General features: G+C 45.7%; 1 protein-coding gene across 3 annotated transcripts in view; it reads left to right on the plus strand.

Annotated features, from left to right (window-relative positions):
- Positions 1-7,259: 7,259 nt before the first annotated feature.
- Positions 7,260-14,728, plus strand: part of RHBDF2 (rhomboid 5 homolog 2) — an 81,109-nt gene continuing 73,640 nt past the window's right edge. The window contains exon 1 of one of the 3 annotated variants that reach the window (XM_072990482.2): positions 7,260-7,528. The gene's annotated coding sequence lies outside the window, so the exon portion shown is untranslated. The other 2 variants (XM_072990484.2, XM_072990483.2) reach the window with 2 other exon arrangements.

Consider the following 14,728-nt stretch of genomic DNA (forward strand, 5'->3'; position numbering starts at 1 on the left):
AAGCCTGGTCAGTTTTAACAGTGAAAGCAACACTGCATTATTGGATACTCCCAGCAGATGGTGGCATAATCCTGCTGTTTGACCAAAGGAGACTAACAAAACTGTGTTTAAGATAGACCTGCCTTTCAACAATGCATCTCAGCAGATGCCTTATGTGAAGAATTGGACTCCTCTACCACCCTGGGATGTGCCATTTCACTCACAGCAACTTTCCAAAATTGGGGTTTTGTTAATATTCTAATATTTATCATACAACTTAGACTGTATATTTGGGGGCAAGGAATAGGGAAGAAAAATTGTTAATATAATTCATTTAACGTATCTCAAATGGTATCCCATATTCTCTCCCCCATGAGTTGATGGCAGTATACATGCTTCTACTCCCATGACTGGGTTTACACCAAAATCAGTGAGGTTGGTTATGCTGGGATATCATGAGTGGCTCACGGTGACTCAGTCACCTTCCCAACTGAGTAGTATTTTAAACTCTGTCTCTGCCAGCCCTAGTTCATCACCATAACCACTACACAACACGTTTGTGATCATAAAGAGTACAGTATGCTACTAAATAATATGTGGCACATAGACTCATTGAATCATTGCCCAGCCTGGCATGCTTCGATATCAACTCCTGTGCTTCCCAAACCATGCAAAGTAAATACTACACTGAGTTCACTGAGGCTTACTTCTGATTAAGTATTTGCTGATTAAGCATTTTAATTAAATGAAGCAAATGCAAAAATATGGATTGCAAAAATACATAAAGACAGCATAACATTATCCTTATGTTTACCTTTTTAAAATAGATTACAACACTCTACGAATGTCTCTCTTTTTAACATACTGTACACTGTAGCCGTGTTCCCCGTGTCACAGTAAACCATAGCAAAGCAAAACAAGTGGGAACTCATTTGTTCCCTTTCCCTGCACAACACCCCTTAAGCCAGGAGAAGCTGGCATGGTTTGCTTTCAGTGTCTCTCAATCTCAGTTTGTCATATCATCTGGATCAGGGATTGTAGTTTCTCTTAGAAGGAGGGCACCTCCTCTCTGCCCATACTCATGATTTTCTAGCATTTATCATTAGCATTAGAGAAAAGCACCTCCACCCCCAGCATTTCTCTGCCATTTGTCTTCTGCCACTCGTGATTTACAAATGTAATCAGACTGGTGTTTTTGACAGAAATTTCCTCCCTTGCTTCATAAGGTATGTGCTCATTTTATGTACTCTACAGCCTCTTCACTTCTTTGTAATCTTTCAAAGGTTTTGACTCACCTCATCCAGTAAATGTTGGGGGGGGGGGGAACGGGAAATGTCTTTATCCAGGCCTAAATCTAATTGTGAGTTCCAATACATATGTGTTGACTGACCAAGTTCCTCTACATTCAGTGGGTCTAACCAACTGAGACTAACCACTGGATTTAAGTCTAAAAATAATGAGTGTGTGTGTGTGTGTTATGGTTATCGTTATTCAGTGCAATGCAATACAGTACAATAGTTGTGACTCCAAACAAAACACAGTGATAGCCACAAGGGCACCATCTATTTTCCAATTGCTAAAATGTAACCTTTGCCATAAATGATCAATGTTATTCATCTTGTTTGCTACCAACTTTGGTCTTGGATGCTCAGAATTTTATCACAGTAGGTGCCAATTTTCCAGGACATTACGTATTATGATGAGTGCCCTGGTCTGAGTAGGCACTATATCTTTGAAGAGGTTTTAAGTGATGTGTAATTGTGATTTTTAAAGTATCCCTTCAGAGATAGATCTCATTTCCTACTAATCTTATATAGGATATTTTATTTCTTTTCATTCATTCATCTTTGCTGTCCTTCCGGAAGCAGGCGAAGACTTTTCTCTTCAGGCAGGCATTTTCTTAGTGACTGCCTGTCTAAAAGAGTATTTAATATGGTTGTATTTTGTTGTTTATAAATCTGTTTTAGTAATGCTTTTGCCTAACATTTTAAATGTAGTATTATTAATTATTTTAAATGTTTGAATGATTTACTCTTTTTAAATGATGTAAGCTGCCTTGGGTCCTTTTTTTTAGGAGAAAAGGAGAGTAAAAATCTTTTAAATAAATAAATTATTATCAGTGTCTTGCCTTTCAAGGCACAAGGCAGCTTAAATAATTTAAAAACACATATAAATAACAATTACAGCATGGAAACACTAATTAAACCATCTGGGATTAAAATTCTCTGAGCCCAGGGCAGTCTCATCTAATAATAATAAATGAAGCAATCCTAGTTTTTGCAAGCAGGGGAAGGGAGCACAGAGTCCTTTGCTGCTTTCAGAACTTTTCAAGCTTGTACTAGCCAAGGAAGTAATTCTGGGGGCAGGTGGGTATCAATTTGCATGCTTTGCAGCCTAGCAGATCTTTATTCTTTAGAAGTTTCCTCCCCATTAAATTCCTTCCCATTAGGAATCCTAAAGTCAGCCAACCAACCATCTGAGGCCATTCGGACTGCTCATCCCTCCTCACCTATTTATCCTTACAAATAATCCTGTGGGGTAGGTTAGGCTTGCAATCCAACCCAAGAGCACCCAGCAACTTTCAGTGGCTCGGTGGGGACATCTATGTAGGCCTCCTCCCTCTTTGTTCTGCTTTCTGTACCATGTCTGGAGGTTCACTGGGTCTTCTAATGTTGGGGACTACACGACTCATGACATTATCCATGGTGGTAGAAGTAGATGAGCATTCTAAGCTAAAACATCAGGAAGGCCCCAACGTTCTTCATAGCTGATTCATCTCGCCTCTGAGCCTGTACCTTCTGTGTTGGACTATGGTCCCCATCGTCCCCTGTCAGTATGCTGAGCAAACGTTCTTGTTCTGCCTTATTTTTGTCCAGTTTTCTGCATCATCCTATTGATTGATTGATTGATTGATTGATTGATTGATTGATTGATTGATTGATTGATTGATTGCATCTATACCCCGCCTATCTAGTTGAACGACCACTCTAGGTGGCTAATTGAGATTTTGATATATCTTTCAATGCTTAATATCCAGAAAGAAGAGAGTTTGCTACATGACTTACATGGGGGAGGGGGAATGACATAAAAAATAGTTTATTCACTCTTAACATCTTCAGAGGAAATCGGGCATTATAATTTATAATGACATCTGATGTAATTCCACGAATCCTGTTCTTTACATCACAGTGAAATATTTCAAAGTAAATCAGCCTAAATCTGCTTGTTTATACCAACTAGAATGGACCCACTGAATCTATGGTCTTCTCTGTTGTTCATGCCATAAGCAATCCAATGGGGCTTCCAGAACAGAAGAATCAGCGGACCAGATACTGTTGTTGTTGCCCAGGTGATACCCAAATGTATTCACAGTCCTCACGTCCTTTGGAGCGGCTCTTTCTGTGCCCTCTCTCGGGGGTCTGGTAAGCAACACTTGTGTAAATCCCTTTGATTCAACAAGGTCTCTTCTAATTGCAGGAACCATTCACTTTAGGCCATTTTGATTGTTATCACAACCTTCATGAAAGAAACAAATTTTAGAAGAGCTTGCAGGATTTAAGAGTAGGGATTATTATTATTTGAAAGGCACAAATGGTGATGATGAAATCATCTGCCCCGCCCTTCAAACTTCCTTGTTCTCTCTGAGCTTAGCTGAAATCTTTACCAGAGCTGTGAGAGATGAACAGGGGTAGACCCATTCTACTGAGCTGTCCCTCGAATAGAGTATTTTGGGGTAGCTAAGTCCTGAGTGTACAATTCTCTCTCTCTCTCTCTCTCTCTCTCTCTCTCTCTCTCTCACACACACACACACACACACACACACACACACACACACACACACACACACACAGACACAGACACAGACACAGACACACACACACACACACACACAGAGGGGAGACTGGATTTTTGAACTTGTGGGGCATGGCTACAGGAACTTTTCCAATGAGTGTACTTTGAGGGGAAAAATTACCAATGTACCATTGCCTAGGATAGCTGCTTAGTCTGGGTGAGAGTTTCATTTCTGAATCATATGATCTGTTGACAGCTCATACAACATTTGCAGGTTTCTGCTAACCACTGAAAGTATGACTTCAAAAGGTGCTAACTAGGTCCCCAAGTATTTTCATTCATTGTTTCCACTACAGTGGGATTGTGAGAGAATCCATACGGGCTGTGGCTGGCCTTGGAGTGCAATTGTCACATACAGAGAAGACAGCACTTTAAGAGAAAAGCATGGTTTCTAGCACTGTTTTGGAGATGAGGGCGTTAACAGAGTATTACAAGAGCAATATCTTTCGTTTTAATTAACCATCTGAATTAGTACTACAAAAGACAGGAAGAAAATTTCCTATGCTGGCTGAAAGAGGAATGCAGAATTGTCCCACTTTTGAATTAATCAAGCAAACCGATGGCATCTGCTCTTTCTGGGTAAAAGGGCTATGAATGGTAAAAGGGCTTTGGGTAAGTAATGAGGTCACAGACCTAGCAGGGATGGTTGGAGCTCTAAGAAGCCACAGACCTGCAGAGTGCAAAAGGGAAACAACACTCCAAGTATAACCAACCTTGCTCAAGCTAACCTTGCTCACTGTGCATTTGTTAGCTGAGAACAGGCCTAGGCATGAGCAAAGCCACAACATTGTGCTATATCCCTTTCAGTCACACCTCCGCAGCATCAAGGCCACTCATGTTATCCAGGACCAAATACTGTATATGTATATAGGGGCTCCTTGCTGGCTCTCTGAAATCAAGCAGCAATTTACCCTGTTCCTAGGTTAGAAGATCCATTGTAACCATTGGCAGATATAAACTAGAGCTGCAGAGGTGAAGAGAAAGAGGCACACCTACCAAGAATATTCTGACAAAGGAAAGACCAATCTGGATCCTCCCACTGAAAAGGAAGTAACAGCTGGGTCTCAGGCTCAACTTTTTTCTTCCTTCCTCTCCCCTGCCCCGCCCCACAGCCCCATGTATTGTGTAAATGGGACTGTAAACTTAAAGGCAACAGCTGTCTCACTTGTCACTATCTGCACAGTGCTTAGAAACCCAAGGGCCTTTCAAAATGTCTATTTACCGTAGTTATTGCCGTACAAAGTGCTTTGCCTTCAGCCTGCTGATGGCGATGCTGTTCAGGTTGTCACAGGCCTCTGTTCTTGTAGTTGAAGCCATGCTGCCAAATCCAGGGTCTGTCAGCTGAAAAAGTCAGTCCCAGGAAATTTGAAGCAGGCCAGGGAGCAAAGATCCAGAACCTTGAGCATTACATGTTTTTGTAAAAAAGGAAACTGACCCTTTCCATCAGGGGTCTCAAACATGCGGCCCGGGGGCCTTGCCTGCCCCCCCCCGAAGCACCCACACAGCCTCTGCTGTCAAGAGTCAAAAAAAGCCTCGCCTGGCTCGCTGGCTCTCTCCCAAGACAGCGCCTCTTGCACCCTCCATCTGGAACTGCAGCCTGCCAGCCAGCCCGCCTGTCTGCCAGCTGGCAGGCTGCAGTTCCAGATGGAGGGTGCAAGAGGCGCTGTCTTGGGGGAGAACCGGCAAGCGAGGCGTGCTGCCGGCCCTTTTCCCTGAGCGCCTGATCCACCACCAAGCGATGCCTGAGAGTGGAGCTCGCTCCCGGCCCATCCTCAAAGAGTGCCTCCAAGCCGCTGCCACTGCCTCTTCCAGGGAAGTGTCTCTTTGGCTCTCTTTCTCTCTTGGCACCCCCAGCAGCAGCCCGGCCAGTGGCCGCCTCAGCACCCAGCAATGCCTCTTCCTCCTCTTCGTCCCGCTTCAGCTGCCTCAGCTCTGGAGGCTGCCTGGGCTCGCCTTGCAAAGTTTACTCTGTCGTGGTCGGGGTAGCTGCTGCTGCTGCTGAGTGCGCCTTTTTTGAGGGGGGCATTCAGAGGAAGGTTGCCAGACCTCCATGTGTGTGTGTGTGTGTGTTTGGGTGCATGCGCGCACCTGTGGGTGCCTCCACCCTGTTCTGTTTCATTTCACAGGTACCAATTGGGGCTCTTCTCCTTTGGCAAAGAGAATTCTGTGTGGGTTTTTTTTAAAAAAAATATGTCGTGCCCTAGGTGCTAGGCGGTCGCTGGCACTCCCTCCCTTCTCCTCTTCGTCCTGCTGCTGCTGCTGGTGGTGGTAGTGAAGAAGGAGCTGGAGGGGGTCGTGGCCAGCGGCGAGGGCTCGTGCGCCCCTCCTCCTCCTCCTCTGAGCTCCAGCTGGGCTAAGGAAACTCCTGGGTGGCTTCCTCGGGCTCTTGCTCCGCTTGGCAGAAAATTTATGTGGCCCAGCCTCACCCAGACTCTGCCTCCAGCTGCCCCCAGGTAAATTGAGTTTGAGACCCCTGCTTTCCATGCACTTTTTTCTACCCAGAATTGCAGTCTTGCGTATTCTCTCGTCAACAAGCTGCTAGTGGAGGATGAGTCCCGGGCCATTAACCTTGAATTTCTTTCCCCTCCAAGGTTCCTGGTGCACAAGCCTCTCAAACTTGGGCTGCGATCCCGCCTGTGTTTATTTGGCCATCAATCCAATTGAAGACACTAATTCTCATGAAACCTCTGCTAATTGTGTCTGTTTTTCTCTAGAAGTTTCTTGTACACGATCACATGGCCCCACAGGACCTATAGCCCTCTTTCTCAAGCTTGTCAACGGCTAAATAGAAACTTCCATTTTTTCCCTACTCTCCTGCCAGTTTTCAGTGGGAAATTACATGCAGAGAGACGAGTGAGCGCTTTTCATTTCACGGGCTGCGATTCCGTCCGTGGTGTGTATCCAACTTCGACCTTAAGCAGAAGGCAAACCTATATAATACAGTAATGTGGGAGGAGTGGGAAAGAGGGCATGGAAAGGGATCGACTTTATTTTGCAAAAAGTTTTAATCATCACGTTTATATTATCCATAATACAAGCTTGATAAGAGACGGGGAACGTTATTTTATTGTTTCGTCCCAAAACCTGCCGTCGTGGGACCGTCACCTACCATCCCGTGATCATGCCATTGTTTTAAAGTCACAAGAGACCCAGCCGTCGCCGCCCGAAACCGAATGAAGTGGTGGGCAAACTGCTTTTTGAATATCTCTTTTTAAAGGAGAGCTGCCTAGAGACTTCGCCCCAGAAAACAGAATACAAATATTATACCTCAACAGAAACTACCCTATGCGATTACGAAAGGACACAGGACTTTTTCCTGAGGCGGTGTGCGTGTGTGTGTTTGTGTAGAAACTGCCTAGACTGAGGGTAGTTTGTCAGAGATGATTTCAGGCGGGGGAGGATCCCTGGCCTTCCTTCCTTCCCTCTCAAACGGCCACTGACGTGCCTTTTAGACGCAAGGAGCCCGGTCCGACGGAGAGGGAGGCCCCGCTCCGAGTTCGGCGGGACTTCCTCGCAGCCAAGCAGCCGGACCGCAGCCTCCGCGTCGCGCCACTCCCGGGGGACGGAGCGGTCGAGAAAAAGGAAGCCTCCAGCCCCCGCGGGCCCGAGGCGTCTCTCGCCACCTGCCTCCTCCGACCGAGGGACGCCCCGCCCCGCTCTCTCTTCCTCCGCCTACGGGGCGCTGCTCCTTTCCCAGGTAAAGGAAGGGCGTGCGAGAGAGCAAGCGAGGGAAGGCGCGGCGGGCGGGCGAGTGGGCGTTCTCTCTCTCTCTCCCTCTTGAGGCTGGACGGGAGGCGCGGCCGGGCTTCTGGTGGCCCGGCGATGGTCTTGACCCCGGGTACGGCTTGTTCGGGACTGCCCCTTTCTGCTCCCCGGGTCCTCAGCGGGGCTCGGTCCCAGCTTCTGCCGCCTGGCCTTTTCCCCACCCCACTCCCGCCCTCTTCCGCCGGCCAGACGCCAAAACCCGGCTGGCGGTGAACGGTGCCAGGGTGGTGGATCGGAAGTCGGTGAGCGGACGCCCCGGGAACCCTGGAGGAGAGAGAGAGAGAGAGGGAGAGGGACGAGGTCGGCCTGGACTTGCCACGGGGTCTTCCCCACCCTCCCCAGTCTCGGGTCCCCAAACTCCAGCGGCGCGGCGTCCCCGTAAGCGCGGGATCATAACGCTTGGTCTCGCTTCGCCCCGGCGTGGTGCTCGCATGCTTCTTTTTTTTCCTGGTTTCGGGGGCGTCTTCCTCTCCGTTTCCCGCCTTCTTTTCCGGTTGGCTTGTCTCGGTGATTTCCCTCCCTGGAAGAGTTTAAGTGAGTACTGTAGGTGGGAAATGCCTGCTGTGTCCCGCGTCCTTCCCGCTCTTTGTTTCCACACTTCCTTCTGTTTCTCTCTCTTCCCCCCCACCCCTCCACCCCTCTCCCCCCCCCGCGCCCGTTTCGTCTTCAGCGCGTGGTGGCGCGTGTTTCTTTGCCGGTTGCAAAACCGGCTCATGGGTCCTGAGGTGATTCCTCAGCTTTTCTGAGGGCTGACTAACCATATACTGTAGGAGAGACGCGGGGTTAAAAAGCTTCCAGTATTCTGTGGTGCGGTTTTTTGTTGGCCTCTTCAAAAATATTGTACAGTACTTGAGGTTTTGTTCTCCGGCATGTGACTCCCAATCCCGCCTCCGCGACCTGTTCATTGATCGTTTCTTAAATCCGTGTGTAACCTCTTTCGGTTGGTGCCAGTAGTTCTCAGTGAGACGAAAACCATGTTTATTTGTGTGTGTGTGTCGTTTTTTTCATTCATCCTTGTTATGACCTCTTTCAATTGAGCTGTAAACCCTCTTTATTCAGAAATGTATCTTAATTGTTTTCGTAGCGCCTTACTTTCAGGTAAGTTTACAGGGTTTTTGCGACTCTAGGTGTATTCAGCCAGGTGTGTATTCAATCTATGAATTAAAATGCTCTGAGGAATGTTAGGCAGTCTGTACAGGAGTATAACCATGCTGTCTTTGACATTTCTCTCAGCCAAAGTTATGCGCTCATAAAGTATGGCAAAGAGATGCCTGGTATTGCCAAAGTGAGCTTCATCATCTCAAGAAGCAAGGAAAGGTGGTTGGCAGGGCCAGCCTGAGATATATTGCTGCCTGGGGTGGAATGACACTCCCATCCCGATCAAGACACATAGTCAGTAGCCAAAGCCAGTTAGGAGTGCAGTCCTAACTAGCCAAGATGACTAAAAGCTGGTTGAGCTGAGAGTAGGCTATCTGAGGTCTGAGGCAGCTCTTTCACGTTTACTGATGGTGGCAGGGCTTTGGTCTTGTGGAACTCTGAAGACTAGGAAATTTATTATGGCCAAGCATGTCTCAACATATGAGTCAGTTAATTTAAAATGTGTACATTACCTCGTCAGTTCGCACTTATGGCAAACATAAGAGCCCTGCTGGATCAGGCCAAGGGCCCATCTAGTCTAGCTTCCTGTATCTCACAGTGGCCCCACCAGAAGCCTCTGGGAGCACACGAGACAACTAGAGACCGTTCTCTTGATACCTCTTCCCTGCATCTGGCATTGTGAGGTACCTTCCGTCTAAGCCAGGAGATGATACATCCCCATCATGGCTTGTAATTTGTGATGGACTTTTCCTCCAGGAATCTGCCCAATCCCCTTTTAAAGGCATCTAGGGCAGATTCCATCACCACCCCCTGTGTCAAGGAGTTCCACAGAGTAACAACACACTGGTGAAGAAATATTTTCTTTTGTCCTCACTCTCCCAACTCTCAGTTTGAGTGGATGTCCCTGGATCTAGTATTACATGAGAGGGAAAAGAGTTTCCCTCTAAACACTTTATCCAGCCCCTGCATAATTATATATGTTTCAATCATGTCCCCTCAGGCACCTTTTCTCTAGACTAAAGAGCCCCAAATGAGTGCAACCTTTCCTCATGAGGGAGGTGCCCCAACACAGTCATCATTTTAGTCGTTCTCTAATGCACCTTTTCCAGTTCCACAATGTCTTTTTTGAGGTACAGTGACTAGAACTCGATGCAGTACTCCAGGTAAGGCCTTACCAGGCTTTTGTACAATGGCATTATAATATTGGCTGTTTTATTTAGCATGGAATTGGTCTTCATTGCCGCTGCACACTGGGTTGACACTTTCATCAAGCTCTTTACCAGCACACCAAGATCTCTTTCCTGATCCGTCACAGACAGCTTAGAACCCATCAGCTGATAACTAAAGTTTTGATATTTCGCCCCAGTGTGCATTACTTTACATTTTCTTATACTGAAACGCATTTGCCTTTTTACCACCCATTCTTGCAATTTGGAGAGATCCTTCTGGAGCTCTTCACAATCCCTTCTGGTCTTCACCAGCCAGAAAAAAATTGTGTCATCTGCAAACTTGGCGACCTCGCTGCTTATCCCTGTGTGAGGTTTTGCTATTCGCCTCCAACTTTTGCTCAAATGAAACAGGAGTCGTTTTTAAACCAAAATCCAAACTGGTGTTTATTTCTTTAAGGTAAAGGTAAAGTTTCCCCTTGACAATTTTTGTCCAGTTATGTTCGACTCTAGGGGATGGTGCTCATCCCCGTTTCCAAGCCATAGAGCCAGCGTTTTGTCCGAAGACAATCTTCCATGGTCACATGACCAGTGCGACTTAGACACGGAAGGCCATTACCTTCCCACCGAGGTGGTACCAATTTATCCACTTGCATTTTTATATGCTTTCGAACTGCTAGGTTGGCAGGAGCTGGGATAAGCGATGGGAGCTCACTCCGTCGCGTGGATTCAATCTTACGACTGCTTGGTCTTCTGACCCTGCAGCACAGGCTTCTGCAGTTTAGCCCGCAGCGCCACCACGTCCCTTTTAGCACCACCACGTTCCTTTTATTTCTTTAGTCAACGGAAAAACTTCTCTTAGTGAGTCATTCTGTAACTTCTCTTGTGGATCCAACGGGGCTCGCAAGGGCAACCAAAGTTCGGAATCAAAAGGGTTTAGGGATTTAACCTCTCAGGGTCCTGGAACAAACGGATCATAACTGGGAACATCAGCTTCTATCCCTTCATCTCTCAATAGTTCCTTCATCCCCGTCCTCTCTCCATACCGGGTCTCCTTCTCCCGAAAGTTGTCCCCATGGTCCCGGAGGTACATCATTCTCCATGACTCCTCTGCATGCCATGCCCAACGTTCTTCAGCTTCCTGGGCCACTGCTTCTTTCTCCTCTCTCAGCTGTCTTTTCAACTCTCTTGCCTCCCACTCACCCCAGTAAGAAGGACACTGGGGGGGGGGTGTCCCCTCCTACAGTGATAGTCTGCCTCTTCCCTTGGCACCTTTATCTTTTCCTATTTCCCGGTCCAAGGGTCCTCAACCCAGATGAGTTCCCAACCCCCTGGTATGTTGTCATGTTCCCTATTTATAATCCCAATTCCCACCTCTGCTACAGACCTCACCTGTTCCTCCCTTCCCGTCAATTCCTGCTCCATTTGTGTTGCCACCGTCAGACCCCGTAGACTTATTTCCAGCTCCCATGTGTCTATTCCCTGGTGTATCTTTCTTGGAGGGGTTGGTGGCGGAGTGGTCTGCACCTCTTTAGATGTCTTACTTGGGGACGGCACTCCGACGAGAGCCTCTATGCTCTCGTCCTGCTTATCACACCCTGTCTCCAGGTCATTGATGAACCAGTTGAAAAGCACCGGTCCCAGGACAGATCCCTGGGACACACTGCTCTTCACCTCTCTCCATTATGAAAATTGCCCCTTGACACCTACTCTCTCTTTCCTTCTGTGGCTTTCTAGTTATAAGGTACCTGGGAATACTTCATCAGTCCCTCCTTTGAGTGGAGCTCTGGGATTGTGCTGCTTGCCCAAGACCACACATATGTGACCGGTGGATAAATCCCATTGGTCACAGACACTCCAAGGGATCTTGGCTTGTCCCTTTCCCAAAAGTTGCAGTGGGGATACACTCTCGCAGCCTCTACAGCCATACACTCCAACTCAATGAGCTATACTCGCTGTTTTGTGTTCATGTGTGGAGATAAATTGTATCAGGTTTGTCAATCTTAATGTGCCTCAAGTCTCTTTGTTTTCAAAAAGGATTAACCGAATGACTCTTTGGGGAAATGGTTACCATCAAGGCAAGAAATATAAACTCTTTGAGATTAACCAGTGCTTTGTTAAAAATTGTGTATAGCAGAAGAGTAATAACCTCATTATGGAGGAGGGAGGGGATACCCCAGCACACTGGCTGTGTTCCGCTTCGTGCTCTTATTTCATAAATTTAGGTGCTTTCTGATTTATTTAGGATATAGTTTTCATTTTCTCTCCTTCAAAAAGAGCAAATTCAGGAAAAGAGTGCAAAAATGGGCAATAAAGTATAGTGAGAATGGAGTAAAATTTACTTTCAAAAGTAAAATTTAAACTGGAGGAATTTTTGATTACACGATGGGTAATCCTGAAAAGATGCAATGAAATCTGTCAGATATGTAGAGGCATGTAAAACTGAACAGTGTGAAGGGTGTAAAAATGTTTTACTAACATGGCCATCTAAAGGAATCAACTTGTGTTTTTTTTATTAAGGCAGGCATAAGTAAGAAGTGCTTCATACACAGGTTGTAATCAGCTTATGATTTTCCTTGGCTTGTGATTCAGCAACCAAATGAAAAAATATTGTAGAAGTGATTGGGGCCCACAATTGGTGGCTAAATTCAGTATGCCTGGTAGCCAAACAATGGAGATGCATAACTCATGGTTTTCTCATTTATGGTTGTCTTATAAACGTCTGTAGCATATATGGCAGGTTGAGTGTTGGGCTTCCAAGTTCTGTTCTGATTTCAATCTGTTTTCTTGGATTTTATCTCCCAAAAACTAGCCAGCATAATTGGGGCAAGGATTTTGCAAATTCAAGTCCAATGCCATTTAAAGAAGCCACCATATTAATTCAAGAAAATTAAACCCTTCTGTTTCATTGCAGAACATAGTCAAAAATAAAGGTTGAAGGCTTTTGATGTGTTAATAAAAGAGAAATAGATAGGTTTCCAGTATGAAAGTATTTCAGTGGATGAACCAGATGAAAACATTGCAACATCTTCATCTAATAAAGGACCACACTGGTCCAATTAAAGAATATCATCTATAGGAACATCTAGAAGTAGTTCCTTTGACAGCTTCTATCTAGTTTAAATTTTTGTTGAGAAGCTCTGACTTAATTATTGAGGAAGTGAAAGTTGATTGTGAGCCAGTAACCTAGTGGTGAAGAAACAGGGACTCACCTGTCTCAAGAAGTTGCAAAAGTTATTTTTCCTGCCCTGTTATTAGAGAGAGGTATATTTGACAAAAGAAATGAAGTAGAACTATTGTTGTGCAAATTAAGCAGAAAATGACAGCAGCTGCTGCTTTGTTGCATGATTTAGAACCACCCGGGACTGTTGTTTGGTTGTGGGTTTTTCGGGCTCTGGCCGTGTTCTGAAGGTTGTTCTTCCTAATGTTTCGCCAGTCTCTGTGGCCAGCATCTTCAGAGGACAGAAGTAGCACACTGTTGTTTGCTGCTTCTTTGACAAGCAGCCCATCATCTGTTTTTGCTAAGTAGGTGCATGTTGCATCTTAAAAGGAAAAGGACACCCATTTGCAGAGCCAGTTTGTGTGTGTTGCAGCAACTTGAGGGGGTGGGGGGGGAAGGGCTTCTTGATTTGTTCGCTTCTGGAGGAAAGGAATTTTGGGAGGGTGGTCTTGAAAATGAGACAGGTTAAAGTAATTAGTTCTCTCCCTATCTTTGGTCTCCACAAAATAAAATACTGTATGTGGATGCTGGTCAGTGGAAGTACTTTGTGTGGTGGAGGAATAAATGTGTTCCATATGGTATGAGAAGTTCATACTTTGGTAGGCATGAAACTGTTTTTATGGCTCCTTTTGCCCACCTACAGATAGAATGTTTGGACTTAGCTCTTCATACAGACCTCGTAAATATACAGTATTTTGATACTCCGTTCCTTTGGTATGTGGTGTGTTTTTCTTTAATGCTTCGCCACTTAAAATTTCAGTACACACTTGTAAGAGTGAGACAGATTCTGGCACCAAACGAACTCTCGTAGTAAGGTCATACTGAGGGATTGCTGACGGACAACTTTTGACCCAAATTCCTCTGGTTCTGGTTACTTATCAGTGTAGGTTCCTCTTCACTTTCATTTCGGAAGTAAATGCCACAGACAGCTGTGTAGATATACTTAGGAACTCAGCTGAGAAATGATCATTCTTCCTCTTTTGTTGCAAAGAATGAGGGAAGGAGAAAAGGAAGGGAAAAGTTGTGGTGATGAAAACAGATGGCTAGCCAGTTGCTCACTTTAAGGGGTACTTTGCCCCCCCTCCACCTGATTGGTTCTTCAGCATGGATTACTGTTGAAATTAATTGGTGCTCTGTTTTATTGAGATAGTACCTTCCACTAAATGGTCCCATGAACTAGAGAAAAGCTCACCTCCTGGATGATATTTAATGCTGTGAAGGGGCACAAATAATGTCTAGTTGTTAAAGTACAAAATGGAATAGATTGCTGTGCCAGTGGAGCAGCAGTTGGAATGGGGTGCTGTTGCTGTTCTTCCGCCATAGAACAGTATGTGTGAATGCCTGTTCCAGCCTCAGTGTCCTGTTCTGATCATATCTTCAGGGACAACTGTGGAATCCCACTGTGCCCTAGAAAAGTTTGCATTAAGTGTGTTGCTGTCAAGTGTTGCCAGGTTGCTTCTGACTCTGCGAATTAGTGAGTCACCTCCAAGATTTCTGACCATTAACGGTCCTGCTGAAGTCCTGCAAACTTCCTGTATTAAGTCAGTCCTGCTCGTGAGCTGTCTTCTTCTTTTCCTGCTGGGTCCAGTTTTCCCAAGCTTTTTAAATCTTTTCTAGTGAGTCTTGTCATGTCATAATGTGTCCTAAT

Source organism: Pogona vitticeps, chromosome 2 (genome assembly GCF_051106095.1).
Source record: "Pogona vitticeps strain Pit_001003342236 chromosome 2, PviZW2.1, whole genome shotgun sequence".
Taxonomy (NCBI): Eukaryota; Metazoa; Chordata; class Lepidosauria; order Squamata; family Agamidae; genus Pogona; species Pogona vitticeps.